This window comes from Hibiscus syriacus, unplaced genomic scaffold, assembly GCF_006381635.1.
Source record: "Hibiscus syriacus cultivar Baekdansim isolate YM2019G1 unplaced genomic scaffold, ASM638163v2 tig00002840_pilon, whole genome shotgun sequence".
In the NCBI taxonomy this organism is placed as follows: Eukaryota; Viridiplantae; Streptophyta; class Magnoliopsida; order Malvales; family Malvaceae; genus Hibiscus; species Hibiscus syriacus.
This window is the reverse complement of record NW_024061947.1, coordinates 10,265,453-10,285,939: the sequence shown is the minus strand read 5'-3', so window position 1 is coordinate 10,285,939 and position 20,487 is coordinate 10,265,453. Positions and strand designations below refer to the sequence as shown.

Here is a 20,487-nt window from a genome sequence, read left to right as displayed (position 1 = left end):
ACTTTGCAATAGGATTCATCTATAATGATCTTTTTTCAACAAACACCGCAATAAAATAATATATTAGTGGTGTTTTTATACAAACAACGTAATAAAGTTAATCTATAGTGATATTTTCTTAACAAACGCTGCAATAGAGTTCATGACGTTTGTTATAAAAATGCCGTGGCTTTTTTTACTGTAAACGCTATGAAAGGATAAATATATCTCCCCTTTTCTCCTAACCGATCCCTAATTCGTTTGAACCTCTTCTTCCCTATCTTCCCTCTTTTTCCTGTAAACTGTCATTATTGCTTTGCCTTTCGATTGTTGCTTTGTTGCCGTCGTTCCCCGATGAAGCCCAAATCTACCATTGAATCTAACATTTTCAGCCGTCACTTTGCTTCCTTTGGTAAAACCTGCAGTGCCCTATCTCTTTTTTCGGCTTACGATTTCAAATCTCAGCTTGGATTTAATATTATTCTATTTGAGTGAAATTTAGGTTCTACGTACATGGAGAAAATAGAGAGCTGTTTAATTGTAAAACTAATTCAAATAAACATGGAAGGATTCAAGCTTCTGTAAAATATATTAAAAAATCATTTTTCTATCATTTTTAAAAAATGTGTATCCTTTATCAGTGATGATAGATTCTCAAAACTTGTTCACTTATTAGAATCAATGTTTTTTTTCTTCTATTGTTGTTGAAAGTTCTCTGTATAACTTGAGAATTTTTGGTATGTCTGGATACAGACTGTTGAAGGGCAAAAGAAAAAACTGGAGGAAAGTGAACAATTGCTAAACCAAAGGAGGTTAGTTATTGGTCAAATTGTGTTTTCTGCAAATTTTCTACTTGTTGAATGTGTGTTCATTTGATATTCTTCTGATTCTAAGGATCTGATAGCCAATTACCGAAGCTCTGTGGAAGACTTTGTGAAGACTGAGCCATAGATGCTTCTCACTTTACTAGGCACAAGTAAAAAATGAATAGTGAACAATATGATAAATATTTTCAATAATGGTCGCAGTTTGTGCTGTTTACTTTTAACATATAAGTTTAATGTCCAATTTGAGTGAGGCTTTTTCATAAAAAATCTTGATTAAGATAAGCAATTTTGCATTGCCTTTTTGTAGTTTGTCACTGTCTAAAATAAGTAAAAAATTGCACAGATAAATAGAATGATATGGTTTTGTGAAACCATAAATATATGGCTCGAATTCTTAGTCAATCCTTTGACTTAGGATTAGCAGTAGAATGTCACCTATGTTGTTATAGAGTTTAAGATATCAAGATTAAGTGAGGATAAGTAGTTTGAGAATGGATATTATATGGGTAACAATTATGTGCAGACCATTATATATCTCACGCAAGCACAAGAAAGCAAAATGAATCAAACCTCAAACACGTTTTTGGGTAATAGAATAGGAAATCTGGACCTTGTTGAGTAGTTTTTCTCTATCTGAGAGCCTATCTGTTATCAAACTTTACTATTAAGATCGAGTCTATTCTTCTAGAGGTTTACACTCTATCATGTTGCATCGATAATGCAACTTTGGCCTCTTGGAAATCTATACGCTGATGTTACATTGTTTACATCTCAAACATTGTATTGTTATTATACCAGTCATCTACAGTGCAAATTTCTTTAAGAGCGTTAGTTTTAAAGAGAACAAATATGAATTCTTATTCTATTGTCTTTGAAAACTCTTGTAGCAGATTGTGAAGTTGTTCACTGTTGTTCTAGAGCTGTTGAATTAGATTCGTATGTTTTTTCACTTAAGATGTTCTTCCACTCTTGTATAAATACTCCTCTGCTGCATAAAGATAAACAAATGCACTAAATTATTTAAGCGATGAATAAAATGAGGAAATACTCAGGTTCATTGATCCTTAATTCATTGCCAAATAAAAAAAAGAAAGAATAATATAAAATTAAAATAAATAGTAGATGAAGTTGAAGAAGGTGTATGTAGCCTTTAAAATCAGACAAAACCCACCACAATAACCCAACTTTTTTTTTTGGAATAAAGAAAGTGAAATAATCTGGTGTTTGTTTACACATCGAAGTAAGAAGATACCTTGTTGATTAGGCCGGTTCATTTCATTTGTAGGCTTTCCATTTCAATTCTCATTTTGATTTTATATACTATAAAAATATATACGAATTAAGAAAGTGAAAGAATATGGTGTTCTTGTTCTTCTCGTCCTCCTCTTTCTTTGTACCTTATACAATTTTTGTTTAGCTTCTGCTCAAATGTCTAAGTATTTCTTTGTACCTTAAACAGTCTTTGTTTAGCTTCTGCTCAAATGTCTAAGCATTCTAAATCATGACTTCTAACTCTTTACATGAATATTGAAAAATGCAATAGAAATTTGTCTTGTAGTATTCTGAAGCTATAACAGTAGGTAAAATAATGTTTTTATTCCCTTATGTATATGGGTAAAAATAACATTTGAAATTGATATTCCAGAAATTAAAATGGATAAGAGTTGGAAGGATTTGTCAAAGGTAAGCGACAAATATCGAAATGGAGTCGAAATTTTTCTAAATTTACCTTTTTTTGAATGCAAATGAAGAGAATATGATTCTTTGCCGTTGTAAGAAGTGTGCTACCATTAATTGACACATTCGTGAAGTTGTCTATGAGTATCTAGTTGCTTTTGGCTTTGTTCGGGGCTATAGAAAATGGATATTTCATGGAGAGTTTACATTTCATAGATATTCTTCCACGAGTTATTCGATTATCCTTCTAGTTCTCACCATCGATCTGTTAGAGAAGATGACTAGGAAGGTATGTTGCAAGATGCATTTAATATGCACAGTCATCATCAATCTGTTAGAGAAAATGATTGTGACAATGATGTTAATGATTTCACTGAGATGAGAAGAAGTGGATGTGCTGAAGAGCCAAATGGAGAAGCGACAAAGTTTTACAAGTTGCTTAATGAAATGAATGAACTTTATGAGGGATCAAAATATTCAAAGCTCTCTTTTTGCATTCATCTTTTCCACTTAAAATAATTGGGAGGGTGGAATGGTAACTCATTTATGCAATTATTAGAGTTTCTGGGAGAAATGTTTCATTTTGCAAAAATCCCTCAATCATGCAAAGATATGAAGAAAATGATAAAAGATTTTGGTCTTGGTTATGAGAAAATTCATAGTTGTCCGAATGATTGTATATTGGATTGGGGTGATAAAAAAATCAGGAGTCTTGTCATGTATGCGGAAAATCTCGATGGATGATTAGGGACACATAAAATATGAGTGAGGATGAAGTTGAAGCACGATCAAGAAAGAAACCAACAAAGATTCTGCGATATTTTCCTCTAATACCTAGGCTTCAAAGACTTTTTATGTCCTCAAAGTTTGATGAGTCTATGAAGTGGCATCATGATGGAAGAACTGATGACATATTAATACGACATCCTGTGGATTGTTTAGCTTGGAAGTCATTTTACAACAAGTTTCTAAGTTTTTCTAGAGATCCTCGAAATGTCAGGCTCGATCTAGCTCTGATCGGTTTAATCATTTCAAAATCATGAGTACTTTGTATAGTACTTGGCCTGCTATACTTGTTTCATACAATTTGACTCCGTGGATTTGCATGAAACAATAATCTTTTATCTTATCCATGATAATCCTTGGCGAGAAAGGTCCCAGAAATGATATTGATATTTATATATAGCCTCTTATTAAAGAGCTGAAACAGTTATGGGTAGGGGTCGAAACATATGATGTGTTGAAGAAGGAGAACTTTAATTTACGTGCAACTTTATTATGGACAATTAATGATTTCCCTGCTTATGTAAATTTATCTGGTTGGAGTACAAAAGGTCATTACACTTGTCCTTGTTGTGCTGCACAAACATGTTTGAAGTGGTTGTATAATGGAAATAAGTTCTCTTATATGGGACATTATCGGTGGTTAGCTAAAAATCATAGATTTAGAAGTCAAGAGAATATGTTTGATGGTATTAAATAGTTCCAAAAAGCTCCTAAGCAAACAATCGTGTCTGATATCTTCTCCATGTTGAAACATATCAAGTTTACTTATGGAAGGATGAATCAACCACCGAATACACGATCAAAGAAAAGGCAAAACAGGTGGATGATTGTGATGTTGACCAATAAAGTGATGATGACTCTGATGAAGATGATGATCCAAATAAGGTAGATTTGTGGAAAAAGAGGAGTATTTTCTTTGAGTTGCCTTATTGGAAGGATTACATTTTGAGACATAATCTTAATGTCATGCACATTGAGAAGAATGTTTGTGAGAATATTATCAGACTATTCTCAATGTCGACAGAAAATCTAAAGATAATCTAAAATGTTGACTTGACTTAGTCAACATCAAAATTCAGCATGATCTTTATCTGTAGTTACATCCTAATGTAAAATATTTCTTATCGCATTCTATTTTTGCGATGTCGAAGAAAGAAAAAGAAGTGTTTTACACAGTGTTGAAGGATATAAAGGTCCCATATGAGTATGCATCAAATATATCTTGATGTGTCAGTGTAACAACCCAAAAATCGGGTTAGTGACTAAAATGAAAGTTTTTGAAATTTGATGATCAATTTTGGAAAAATTGAAAAGTTTATGGACTTAATTGGAAAATCTTGATATTTGATTTAGTAGCAAAGTTTGAAAGATGAGAGGGTATAATGGTCTTTTCATAAGAAAGATTTTTATTTTTCCTTTTATGAGATATAAAATACGTGGAGATAAAAAGAAATGAAAGAGAATTCTGGAGACTTGATTGGCTTTCTTCTTCTTCTTCTCCTCCCGTGGCTCCATTGGTAAGGTAAGATAGTCTCAAGTGAATGTTTCCATTCATTTTTTAAGTTGGTTTTAATTATTGAGATGATAAAAAAGCTTAAGATAGCTTAAGGGAATTATTGCTTAAGGGAATTATTGTGATCATGCATGAACAATTATTGCTATCACATCATACCCAAACATATATCCATTCATATATCAAATCCGCACATTCATATAATTATCTTCTTTCCTATCATTATCATATTATTACCATTCATATTTATATTCCCTTGTTTATATGATCAATTATGTTCATATCCTATATCTAATTACATATACAATAATCACTAACACACATATATCATATCATATAATTCATATCACAAAACACACACATATATATATATATATCACATACATTGTATTCAATGTTATCTCTTATTAGCCCATGTACAAATGCACTAATACTTTTTATCATATAAACCTATACTAAACATTTCTATACCCATCATGGTACACATATATCAGTTCACAATCGAACGCACATCATATAATATCAATTGATTTATTTACTCTCTTTAAAGTCTATGTATTAGCCCATGTATACTTTTGAGAACTTAAGGTATGTGAGTACATTGAGGTTGTGCACCACTATGATGTCACCACAGCTCGTATAAATGTCCCGAAGGACCTATATAGAGGTCATAAAAAACCTCGACAACTATCCATAAGTCCCGAAGAACCTAGGTAAACTGTCCATATGTCTTGAAAGACATATGTAATTCTGTCCATATGTTCCGTAGAACATAGATAAACCCTCAACTCTTGGCATGCCAACTATACCCCTAGCTCTCATATCAAATAACATGGGCATTATCTTTTATACATTTCATATCACTTGTTCTTTCACATAGATCTCTATCACATTTCATATGATCACATATTTCTTTCTCTTCTGTCACATACCATATGTATGTGTAAACATATATCACATATGCATATAACTCATAACTCTTTTATTTTATATCATGTAATATCCTTACAGAGTATCATATATTCTTATCATGTATTTCATGTCACATGTTTTTGCTTTCATATAGTCACATAGCTCATGTCAATTAATCACTTATGTTCACATATCACATTCATATAACACTTATATTACATATTCCTATAATTACTTATATTAATATCACATATATCATAATTGTATGTATTTATGTAGATCATTTCATATGAATTATATCATTTCTCATTTGTGCATGTAAACTCGCATGTTATATCATGTAACCTATAAGAACATATATCCATTTCTATGTACTAATGCACACATAATAATCACATAACATTTTAGAAGTTACTTCTTACTATAGTAACTCCGTCACTGGCTCATTGCAAGCCAATGTTCGTTCAATAATATAAGTACAATTAAAATTGCACTCACCTTGGCCTCATTAAGTTCCAATCTACTTTTATGATTTCCTCTCTTTCGATCGAATCTTAACTTGATAATCGTTCCGTAACTTGTTCGTGCTTGATATCTATATAATCATACATTGATACATATCAATATCCAATTGATATATTCTAATCTATCATTTATTAGACCAAAAGAAAGGTATAATTCTGTTTTCCCTTGAAGTGCATCGGTACATTCTACAGTGTATCGATGCATTCTTTAACATGTGCATCGATGCACTATCCATGCATCGGTACACAATTCACCTTCGATGTTCTAATCTTAAGGGGGTACATCGATGCACTCCTTATGCATCGATGCACTGATTGCATTCGATGTTTATTTATTTGAGAGTGCATCGATACACATTGAAGATGAATCGATGCACACAACCCAGAAATTACATTTTGAGCCCGAACCCAGAAATTACATTTTGAGCCCGAAAATTCTTACTTTGTCCTCAAATTCTACTTATTAATCCCTCCTTTTACCATAAAACGTATCTATACATATGTAAACCTTTTTATAACATTATAACACTTCATTATCTCTCATAATTCACTATAATTCTTGAATCAAAGAATTTCATCAATTTTTTCATGTGTTCTTAATTCAATTCTATCACCTCTAACTTCTTAATTAACCATTTGAAAAGTCAAATTTAACCTCCAACTTCAATTACTAACTCTTTTCCAAGATTTCAATTTGAAACCTCTTATTTTCAATCTCTCATAACTTGATAATCTTTGAGTTTTAATCCATCTTAAGCTTTTCTTAATCCTTTCTATCACTCTAAGAATCAAAACCAACTTTAAAACAAAAGAATTAATCAACTTGGAACCAACTTACCTTTTCCATGGAGCTTACGAGAAGAGAAGAGGAAGAAGATAAAACAATCTCCAGAATTTTCTTTCATTTCTCTCTATTACCACGTGTTGCTCTCCTATATAAATGGAGAAATAAAATCCTTCCTTAGAAAAGACCATTTTATCCTTATTACTTTCAAACTTTTTTTATTAAATCAAACATCAACACTTTTCATTTAAATCCTTAAACTTTTAATCTTTTCTGAGATTGGTCACTAAATTTTAGAATCTTTCAATTTAGTCATTAACCCCGATTTTGGGATATTACAATGCTTGAACTAGTGAGACTAATGTGAGTGCATACTAGGATGAAATATGATTTTATGGAAATTAAACTTGTGATAAGTCTATCTTCGACATTTTAAATATATGATAATATGAATAGAATAATGATTATGATTGTATTGTGTGAATATGTCTTGCATGCATTATATGTTATGTGATCTATGAGAAATGACATGAGATATATAAGTAAAGGTATATGTGATATGGTCTAGGTAAGTATATGAAAATGTGATATAAACAATATGAACATGAGATAGGCAAGTACCCGATTGTGTGATAATCTATGTGAACTAGTATAATGGAATTATATGATTAAATAAAAAGTGAGATAAGATAAGTAGTATTGACCTATAGGATAATATGATAATAGTATAAAAATTAGGAGACATGAACATAATTGATGATGCGAACCTATAAGATAAGCTATATGGGGAAGATTTATATGTTTAAATGAAACTATGATATAAGAGTTACAGAGTGAAAAACTATGAAGCCCTATGCAAAGGTTATAGGAATCACGTGAAACTGAACTAAGTAAATAGATTAAATTAGTATATAATGATGTGATATATGTTATTGTATAGGGTACATGATCTGTATGAATTCATGGTAGTATGATAAAATATGTGAACTGGTATAAAGGATCTATGTGATTATATAAGAATATTATATAAGTTATATGATATGAACATAAAGGATTATATGAACCTGTGATATGTGATTAGATATGCTACCTGATATATGTGAACATAAGAAAACAGAGTATAAGATATGATATAAGTGATGTCACGAGAAATGACATGAGCTCTATGAGTATATTTATATATGTTAATTTGATTGAATATGTGAATATGTGATAACAAGAGAAAGAGATATAAGTTACGAGACTATACGAATATGTTACATGAGCTATGTGATAAGAATATATGAGATTATATGTTTATGTGATATGAGTTATAATAATTGTGAGAAATGATAATGCCCATGTTATGTGATATGAGAGCTAGGGGTACAATTGGTATGCCAAGAGTCGAGGGTTATATGTGGTCCTTCGGGACATCTACAAGGTCATTCGGAACAATTTTATATGCCCTTAGTGGGACATGGGCTATAAAAGATATAAAATAAATATACTATATGTGATGTTTTGTGCGTTTCTTTGTGAAAGGTGTTATATGAGGTGTAAATGTTAAGTATAAGATTATATGATAAAAAGGGATTAATGATAATGATAAAAATGTTACGGATGATTTATGTACATGTATACATGAGGTTATATGTAATATTTATAGTTGTATATGGTATGATTGTATAATATGTTATATGGTTTTGTATGATATTATTTTATGAAATATACATGCATTATTAAATAGTTAAAGTTTTTAGTATTCGTTTATATGCCTCACTAAGTCTGTGACTTAGCGTGTGAGTGTTTCACACGTAGGTTCAGAGAAGCAAAAGATGCAAGGTTAAACAATTCAGGTCAGCTCCTTCTTTCCGAAGATCAAATTAGAGTAAAGAACTTAAATAGTATATATTTGATTATCATGAATGTAATTGGCATGTAATTTAAGATTTTAACTGAATATGCTCTGATCGGGTTTGTAAAATTTTGTTTAAATTTATGTAAATAATGTTGTTTTATTTAATATAAGTTAATTTTTTTACGATTTTGTACAAGTATATAATTTGAAAAGTCAATGTGATACATCAGACTCGTATCCGGGTTGGGTACGGGTTGGGGGTATTATATTTAATGGTATCAGAGCTAAGTTTTAGCCGATTCTAGGCTTAAATCGAAGTCGAAGGAGTTTTAAAATGTGTATATGCCAACAACAAGAAAGATTTCTGATCTGATAATGTAAAGAGTGTGTTGTCTTGTTTTTAGAATAAGATTGTTATATATTATAGTATATATCTGATCATGAGAATTTTAAAGTGAAACGAAAAGTGATAGACCTGATAGTGGTAGCAATTCACTTGCCCTGGCCATGCAGGATGAAGAGTATACACCTCATGAAGTGCCTTATAAGATCAAATATTGTTTTGAGAAAGTTGAAACCATGTTAGAAAAATGTTAGAGGGTCTTCACTACTTTGAAGTGGAGAAGTTAGATAGAGTAGTTTCGTTACTACGTGGATAAGTTAGAGTATGGTGGACAAATGGCACAATGAGAACGTTAAAAGATTAAGTGACATGATTAGAGTTTGTAGAAGAGTTCAAGAATAAGTACATCGGTGACAAGGTTATAAAACAAATAAATCCAGAGTTTATGAGTTTGAACAGGGGAATAATACTGTGTATGAGTAAGAGTGTGGGTTTGATAAGTTGAGTAAATTGTTGTTGAGTTAATTCCGGATTGGAAAGGAATTATGTGATTGGTTATTAAGGATTATGCCTAAATTAAAAGAATGCTAATGGTTTTGAAACTGTTCTTTTTTCAAGAAGTGGTTAATCATGCTAAAGCTCTAAAGAGAGCTCAGAATAAGAGGTTTGCAGAACAAAAATCTCAGATGATTAAGATAAATGTGCTTCATAGAGTTTAACACCATCAAAGAGAGGCAGAGATTTTAATTTTCAACTTTAGACTAGGTCTGAATTAGCTGTATCCTCTATCAAAAGATCAAATGGGATGAGAATCAGACAAGCTCAATTAATAGAATATGATACCAGAGATTTATAAGGAGCTAATAATGGGTAAGTGATAAGAAGTCAAGTTTAAGGATAAACTTCGAGGAATTGGATTAAAAAGTTCTGATAGACATTATGTAAATTACGATAAAAGAAGTATTTAAATGGATAAAGTGAGTATTTGAATATGGTATTTGATGACTCAAGTGGAGAAAATGCAAGTATAAGTAATGATAAGGAATAAGGTTATGTGAAAAAACTGTTGATTATCAAGGTTATGAAGAAAAAGATATAATCTATGTTGAAAGAAGATTTTGGATTTGTGAAAGAATAAAGAGCTAAGGAAATTAAATGAGAGAGTTTAAAGGATCCAATATGATAAGGGTTACGATGAAGTATATATTATAAGTTTGATTTAGAAGTAAGAAAATTTTTGATTCTAAGTGGGAATGATAAAGAGTTGTTATGAATTTTATATAAGAATTTCTTTGGAAAATAAATTTGGACTTTTATGATGAAATGGATTAGGTTAGCACCCCCTTTAGAAAGTGGATATTCATTGAACACGCATGTGAGGTTATGAAAGAGGTTAAGGTAATAAAAGTTAAGGATCGAAAGAAAATGTCAGTTTAGGCTAATCTAGTATGATATGGATTTAAATATGAGTGTGTATCTTGGCTATGTATAAGTGATGTAGTCAAATACATAAATATTTATTTATATGTATGAAGGAAGCTTAAAATATATTCGAAAGATTATATTTTCTCTGATTAAGTTGTTAAAGATAAGCATTGTTACTTTTAGGATGATAAAAAATATAAGTATGGTAAATTGGATAAAGATGGTATAAGAATAAAGGTTTGGTTGATGTTTCAAAGCAATGAGAGAGTAATGGAATAAGTCAAATGACTCATAATTTTGAGTTGGCAATAATTTGGGTACAGTATTGATTGAACATTATTACTTACATGATGAGTGAGATTACATTTATAAGGATTTCTAAATATTGAAAGTAGGTGTAAAAGAATGTTGGAATATGAAGTTACAGCTCAAGAATAAGATAATTTCATTAGTTACAGTTTTGTAGAGAAATCATAAAGTAGTGAAAGTAACAGGAGAATATGAATAAGATGTATGTGGATAGTTCTCCATTTATTTGTGCAGTGAAAATTCGAGGGTGAATTTTCTTAAATGGGGAGAATTGTAACATCCAAAAAATCGGGTTAGTGACTAAAATGAAAGTTTTTGAAATTTGGGGATCAATTTTGAAAAATTGAAAAGTTTAAGGACTTAATTGGAAAATCTTGATGTTGGATTTAGTAGAAAAGTTTGAAAAATGAGATGGTATAATGGTCTTTTCATAATAAAGATTTTTATCTTTCTTTTTATGGGATATAAAACACGTGGAGATGAAAAGAAATGAAAGAGAATTCCGGAGACTTGGTTGGCTTTCTTCTTTTTCTCTTCCCGTGGCTCCATTGGTAAGTTAAGATGGTCTCAAGTGAATGTTTGCTTTCATTTTTAAGTTGGTTTTAATTATTGAGATGATAAAAAAGCTTAAAAAAGCTTAAAACTCAAAGATGAATAAGTTATGAAAGATTGAAGGTAAAGAGATTTTAAGGGAATTATTGAGAAATAATAAGTAAATAAGTTTTGATGTGAAATTTGACTTTTCATAAGCTGGAATAAGAAATTTAAAGTGTTAGAAATGAATTTGGATCATGTTGATAAATTAGTATGATTATTGAATTTAAGTATACTAGATATATTTTGGATGTTGGGATGTGTTAAAATGAGATAAGTTGATTTGAATAAGTATAGTTGAGTTTAAAGGCTTGAAAGAAGAGTAATAAGAACAATTTAACTAAGTATAGTGGATTTTCAGGTTAAAATAAGTAAGTTATAGGCATGAGGTATCGATACTGTTCATCCAGTACCGATACTTCAAAGCCAAATAAGTAGAATTTGAGCTTGGGGTATCGATACTGAATGAACAATATCGATACCATAAAGAAAAATTGGATGAAATCTTTTTGAAGTATCGATACCTAAAGAGTGGTATCGGTAATGGTTGAAGGGGTATCAATACCAAGTGTTTAGTATCGACACCAATATCAAGTTATATTTACAGAATGTCAAAATGATATCGGTACCTAGGAGGGGTATCTATACTATAAGAGGGTAGTATCGATACTATAGTAAGAGTACCGACACTATTAAGTTTGAAATGCTAAATTAAGTGGTTATTTCAGCCCTAAGTTATATGGATTAATTATAAGTGATTTGAATTTCGATATTCATATTGACTATATGAATTATGTAGATATTGAACTAAAGCAAGTATCGGATGAGTCAAGTATCGGATGAGTCAACGAGATACGGTCGATCAAGAAGATATAAGTTTATTGCTTGGACTAGTGAGACTAAGGTGACTACATACTAGGATGAAATATGATTTTATGGAAATTAAACTTGTGATTAGTCTATCTTTGATATTTTAAATATATGATAGTATGAATAGAATAATGATTATGATTGTACTGTGTGAATATGTCTTGTATGCATTATATGTTATGTGATCTATGAGAAATGACATGAGATATATAAGTAAAGATATATGTGATATGGTCTAGGTAAGTATATGAAAATGTGATATAAACAATATGAACATGAGCTAGGCAAGTACCTAATTGTGTGATAATCTATGTGAACTAGTATAATGGAATTATATGATTAAATAAAAAGTGAGATAAGATAAGTAGTATTGATCTATAGGATAATACGAGAATAGTATATAAATTAGGTGACATGAACATAATTGATGATGCGAACCTATAAGATAAGCTATATGGGGAAGATTTATATGTATAAATGAAACTATGATATAGGAGTTATAGAGTGAACAACTATGAAGCCCTATGAAAAGTTTATAGAAATCATGTGAAACTAAACTAAGTAAATAGATTAAATTAGTATATAATGATGTGATATATGTTATTGTATAGGTTACATGATCTATATGAATTCATGGTAGTATGATAAACCATGTGAACTGGTATAAAGGATCTATGTGATTATATAAGAATATTATATAAGTTATATGATATGGATAAAAAGGATTATATGAACCTGCGATATGTGATTAAATATGCTACCTGATATATGTGAACATAAGAAAACAAGGTATAAGATATATGATATGATATAAGTGATGTCATGAGAAATGATATGAGCTCTATGAGTATATGTATATATGTTGATTTGATTGAATATGTGAATCTGTAATAACAAGAGAAAGATATATAAGTTACGAGACTATACAAAAACGTTACATGGTCTATGTGACAAGAAGTTATGAGATTATATGCTTATGTGATATGAGTTATAAGAATTGTGATAAATGTTATGTGATATGAGAGCTAGAGGTATAGTTGGCATGCCAAGAGTGGAGAGTTATATGTGGTCCTTCGGGACATATATGTTATATGTGGTCCTTCGGGACAATTTTATATTCTCCTAGTGGGACCTTATACGAGTTGTGGTGACAGCATATGTGCACAACCTCAATTTACTCATATGTCTTTAGTTCTCGCAAGTGTACATGGGATATAAAAGATATAACATAAATACACTATAGGTGATGTTATGTGTGTTTCTTTGTGAAAGGTGTTATATGAGGCCTAAATGTTAAGTACAAGATTATATGATAAAAAGGGATTAATGACAATGACAAAAATGTTACGGATGATTTATGTACATGTATACATGAGGTTATATGTAATATTTATAGTTGTATATGGTATGATTATATAATATGTTATATGGTTTTGTATGATATTATTTTATGAAATATACATGCATTATTAAATAGTTAAACTTTTTAGTATTCATTTATATGCCTCACTAAGTCTGTGACTTAGCGTTTGAGTATTTCACACGTAGGTTTAGAGAAGCAAGAGATATAAGGTTAAAAACCTCAGGCCAGCTCCTCCTTTTTGAAGATCAGATCAGAGTAAAGAACTTAAATAGTATATATTTGATTTTCATGAATGTAGTTGGCATGTAATTTAAGATTTTAATCGAATATGCTTTGATTGGGTTTGTAAACTTTTGTTTAAATTTATGTAAATAATGTTGTTTTATTTAATATAAGTTGAAATTTTTACGATTTTGTACAAGTATATGATTTGAAAAGTCAATGTGACACCTCATACTCGTATCCGGGTCGAGTACGGGTTGGGGGTGTTACAGTCATTGTTAAAGATTGAAGACTTTATTCCTTAAAGTCACATGATTATCACATATTGATGCAAGATTTACTGCCAGTAGCTTTACGCGGTTGTATGGTGAGTAAGATGACGTCCTGTATCATTGAACTTTATAATATAATAAAATCTATGTGTGAGAAAGTTCTTATGGTTGAAGAACTTGAGAAACTACAAGATCGAGCCGCCTTAACTTTACACAACTTGAAGAAGATATTTCCACCTTCATTCTTCACAATTATGGTGCACCTACTAATTCATCTTTCTCACGTGGACCAGTTTTCTATCGATGGATGTATCATATAGAGAAGTGTTAATTGACTTATATGTATTAAATGACTAGAAATTATACCTTTTCATCATAACTATTTACATACTATTTTCTTTTGTGTCTAGGTTTTTGTGCAAGTTAAAGTCTTATTGTCGTAATAAGCGTTTTCTAGAAGGATCAATTGTTGAAGGGTATTTAGTAGAGGAATGTATGACTTTTTGCTCTAGACATTTGGAAGATGTTGAAATAAGATTGAATAAACCAAATAGAAATGATGTGTTCAATACTAATGGATTAGATGAGACTTATTTGTTTGGAAGTTATGGTTAACCACTCGGCAAAGTTGAAATTGCACATTTAGATTATAAGTCTTGGGTATAAGCACACCGATATGTTCTTTTCCATCACGATTCAATAGATACCTTTCGCACGTAAGTTTTACAAACTAAATCCTAATGTATTTACTTAATCTTTTATATTTCTCATTCTTTAACGACATAATATACTTTATAGTGAGTTTAAAGAAGTCTTGAGATCTCCTGCATGATCCCGAAGATTACATTAGCAAGAGATACATAATTTATTCACAAAAAGTTTTCATGAATGCTAAGGGCAGACAGTAAGCAACTAAATCATTGCACATAGTTATAAATAATATATAACTCTTGTTTTAATATATCAACATAAATTCTAATTAATTCACGTTTCATGTCTAATAGGTTTGGAATGGAAGATAAGTTAATGAAGATGTTAAATAGCTTTCTCAAGGTTCGAATAGAATTGTTAAAAGATATCGCGCCTTCCTCATTTATGGGTTCAGGTTCCACACGAAATCTCATGAAAGATTAAAGAGGACAAAAAATTGTGGAGTAGTTGTTACTTCTTCAACTTCAAGTTATGCTAATGTCAGGGACAATAATCCTTTGGAGGGAGATGTAGAATATTATGGAATTCTTACAGATATTATTGAGTTAGATTATTATGGAAAACGAAAGTTTGTGTTGTTTCGCTGTGACTGGGTTGATGTAAACACTACTCGAGGCATAAAAAGAGATAAATTTGGTTTTACAATGGTGAATTTCTCTCGATTAATTCACACTGGTCAACAATTGATGGATGAACCATATGTATTTTCTTCTTAAGTTAAACAGGGTTTTTACTGTTGTAATCTAATGGACGAGGGTTGGTATGTTGTGCTCCGTAATATCCCCAGAGACTTGATAGACATCAGGGATGGAAGTAGAGATGACATTAAAACAAGATCAGGAGCTTTACCTTTTGTAGTACAAAACTTAGATGAAACTATCACTAATACTATACAATTTCAATGGGTTCGGGAAGACATGGATGAAGATATTTATGAGAATTGATATGACATAACAATGTAGTAAGATTTTATATCTTAATTTAATAATTTATAATATTATAACTTATAACATGTTGTCCTTCAATATATTCAATAATAGTAATATTTTCACTAAAATTGTTGTTTGTTTATTACATATGTAACACCCCCAACCCATATCCGACCCGGATATGAGTCCGAAGTGTCACATTGACTTTTCAAACATTTATTCGTATAAAATAGTGAGTAATTTAAAAACTTTGATAACATTTAACTTATTCAAAACGTTTACAAAATATATCAGAGTTCATACAATTTATGTCTTTAGACTACATGCCAACTACACTCTATATACAGTACCTATATTTTCTGATCTGACATTTGGTAAGGAAAACTGACCTGTCTTGCTCCACATTACTCTTTACTCTTCTCGAAACCTACGTGTGAAACAATCACACGCTAAGTCGAAGACTTAGTGAGGCATAACAACTTATAATGCACTTTATAACATATATCGATACATGAATGTTCTGTTCTATCATGTTATTGCAATTCCATGCATTTTTCATATCGTATAAAATCATATCAGATTAATTACAGTAAATACATACATACACATAATTCATCATTAACAGTTTATCATGTAATCACATACTTTTTCAATCAAACACTATACATACACAACATCATATCATTTCTATAGCATTTATCATACCACTAACATATATTTGTTCATATCTCTGGATTAGCCCCTGTACATATGTGAGAACTATCGATATGTGAGTCTATAGAGATTGTGTACTAATACTGTCACCATAGCTCGTATAATTGCACCGAAGTGCCGCGTAGAATTGCACCGTAGTGCCATATAATGATGTCCATAAGGACCACATAGAATTCCTTAAGAATCATATACATATGCTAGGGATCAAGTATGTGTCTCTCAAGACTTCATACATGTTCCACAGAATATATATATATCCCGAAGGACCGCGTAGAATTGCACCGTAGTGCCATATAATAATGTCCATAAGGACCACATAGAATTCCTTAAGAATCATATACATATGCTAGGGATCATATATGTGTCTTTCAAGACTTCACACATGTTCCAAAGAATATACATATGTCCCGAAGGACCGCGTAGACCCTCGACTCTTGGCATGCCAACTATACCCCTAGCTCTCATGACACATAACATGGGCGTTATCATTTATTTCATTTCAAATATTCACATAAACTTGTAATTCACTTTCCCATATCACGTATCACATAGCTTCTTTTCATATTATCACATAGTCACGTAGTTCACTTACACGTAGATCATTTCCATATAATTCACATGTCACATATATCATGTTTTCATATAATTTCTATCATTTCTCACCCAATCACCTTTATTCATGTAAACATACTTATCATATCTTGTTCACATAAGATCATATACTTCATATAATATATAGAAACACCTAGAACACTTTCACGTAGCTTATAGTCATAGGTCTTATCTCATAACATATACTTGTTTTCACATATATATTTCATATCATTTCTTATACCATCACATAATTCATTTAACATACATAACATATTATGTAACATTATAATAGAAATACCTATAAGTCATATCACTTAGAGCACATATATACTTATAGTCACATTGCTTATATCTTAATCTTATGCCTTCTCTTAGACATATATATTCACATGTTCAGGTAATCCACCATTTCATCACATAATTATGTATTCATATAACTCATTTCATTTCATTTCATTTCATATCTATCTATATATATATATATATATCCTCAAGATTTATCCTAATATAAATCATATAGCACTCTTATAATTCATATTCATATTCATCTAGGGCAGACTTATAAACATATCTCACTTCTATTATTTCTTTATATATATATAATCTAATCTGTTTACTTAATTCAATTTCATATAACTCCTATAATCTTCTCATATAACTTCATAAATTTCTATCATACAACTCATGTGTTATAGTTTTATTTAAACATATGAATCTTTCCCATCTAGCTTATCTTATATGTTCATCTTATCATTTATGTTCAAATCTCCTAGTTAGAGTACTATTTTCAATTCATCCTATAGATCAATATTATCCAGCTTATTTCACTTATCATATAATAATAATTATATTTTACTATGATCACATAGTTTATATCTCATATAATTCATAACCTTTCTTATGTAATTACTTATACTTTATCATCTAACACATAAAAGAACAGATCAATCCATATAATCAAGCATACATACATGCATATTCCACTCATGCCTTTAATCATGAATTCATGTGTAACACTTTAGGAAATAGACTCATCGCAAGTCTTATTCCCATCGCACATCGTATACTATTGAATATGCACTCACCTTGCCTCACTAGTCAATTCCAATCTCTTATCTTTCCCCTTGATCGATCTTACTTGCCAAACGTTCCGGAATTGCTTTATGCGTAGAATCTACATAAATGTACATTTTGAGGCAATCATTAGATACCTACACCTTGTAATTGGATACTAGCAACTTAAACGAACTTATTAAACCCATATTCACAATTTCCTTTAGGGGGAATCGGTTCCCTACTATGGGGGTATCGATTCCCTAATGACATTATGGAAATGTTGTTCGTTTGAAGGGGTATCGGTTCCCCTTGAATGGGTACCGATTCCCCTTGCCCAGAAATCATATTTTCATCCCGAAAATTACTTCATTTTCTCTCAAACACTTCATATATCATCCCCTTTTCATTCTTAACTCTAGTACACATACTTAAACCAATCTATATTCATTTATTTCATCTTAAACCTCAAAATCCTATCTTCCATATGAGATTCAAAAATCATATCAAATTTTCAATGTGTTCTAATTTCAATTCTAACACTTCATACTTCTTAATTGGATTGATGACAAGTCAAATTCATCCATAAAACTTCAACAACCATACCATATCAAAATTTCATCTTAAAACTCATATTGCAAATTCCTTCATAATTCCTTTTATCTTATTGTTTAAATCCCATATAAGCTTTCCTTAAGCTTATTTAATACCCAAAGAATCAAAACTAAGCTTAAAACTTAAGAATTAACCAACTGAAATTAAACTTACCTTTGCCTTGCTCTCCCACGTATGAAGAAGAAGAAAGGAGCAGAGAACTCTGGATGCTTCTCAAATTTCCCACGTTTATATTACCTTAAAAAATTATAAAAATCTTTCTGGTCAAATGACCATAATACCCTTAATTTCCTTTAATAATTACCAAATAACCTTCAATATATATTCAAATAATCATTTGAATTCTTTCATTCTTCTACTTTAGTCACCAAATTCTGAAACTTTACAATTTGGTCACTAACCCGGTATTGCGGATGTTATAAATCTCCCCTCCTTTTAAGAAAATTCGTCCTCGAATTTTCACTGCACATCTTAATAAGAACATATCTTCTAATGTTTTTATGTTGCTTCCCTAACTTATTCTTTCTTGTCATCATCAGCAACTTACTTTTCAATCCTTTAGTTTTCCGACTATCTTTTTCGTTTATACATTCATTCTCTGTTGCTTATCATATCAACAATAACCAGTAATACCAATCCATTGTTGTCTTTTCTCTCATTCGATTATGCATCTTTCCTTTGACCTTTCTAAAATTCAATATAAGGTCACTCATCATGTTGACAGTAACATCCATCTCTATATCATAAATCCATCTATTTCTTCATAACTTTCTAATTACCTTATAACCATACCAAACTTGTATTTCGTCATCATTTGACCAAAACACAACTTTAAATATTCTTCAATGTGATTAAACATATACTTTAAGGAGTCAAACAATATTTTCACATCACCTTGCACACTTGTCTTATTTCTATATCAAAATTGTCCTCTGTACTTCCATATTTATCGTATCTAATCCTTTAAATCAATCCCTTTCATTTCTTTATTCCTTATTCCTTATACATAAATCATATATTTCCTTTCATGTTCACATACTCTTGTCTTATCACTTATACTCATCTTTATGTACCAATCTTCATTGCATCCTCATTACTCTAATAACCCATTTCTTATACATAACTTCATTCTTTATCATTCTTATACTTGTATTTTTCTTCCTGAAGGTTCCATGCAAATACTTATCTCAGTTTCTACATCATAGCTATCTGCTCAGAATATACAACCATATTCAAATTCACATCATAATCAATTAACTCAACTTTATCTTTTCCTTCAATCTTATAACTCTATCACCTTTACTCTGACAGCTAGTCAATAACATATGTTCAATCTAGGGTACAAACCCTAATCAACCAAACACATACATCCTTTCAAATCGAAATTATTTTAAAATTCGCTTACTCAACTTATCAATTTCACCTCTATTCTCATACATCCTGAAATTTCTTTTGCTCAAACTCAACATTCTGACTTCCGGTGTCTTATAATCTGATCATCGATATACACATTCTCAAACTCTTCTTATCAATCCTCAGCTTTACTTAAATATACAAATTCTTACTTCCTTTTCCTTTACTATACCACATTACTATATTCCAAATATGCAACTATATCCAGATCCATTGCA

The 20,487-nt window shown here is 30.6% G+C and overlaps 1 long non-coding RNA gene across 3 annotated transcripts; it reads left to right on the top strand.

Annotated features, from left to right (window-relative positions):
- Positions 1-216: 216 nt before the first annotated feature.
- Positions 217-14,154, top strand: LOC120153872. Of its 3 annotated transcripts, none has more exons than XR_005518828.1 (3): positions 217-391; positions 733-791; positions 13,932-14,154. It is a non-coding gene; the product is annotated as an uncharacterized LOC120153872 (long non-coding RNA). The 3 variants fall into 3 exon arrangements; XR_005518826.1 differs by lacking the exon at positions 13,932-14,154 and adding an exon at positions 8,803-8,878; XR_005518829.1 differs by lacking the exon at positions 13,932-14,154 and adding an exon at positions 874-1,031.
- The last annotated feature ends 6,333 nt before the right edge of the window (positions 14,155-20,487 follow it).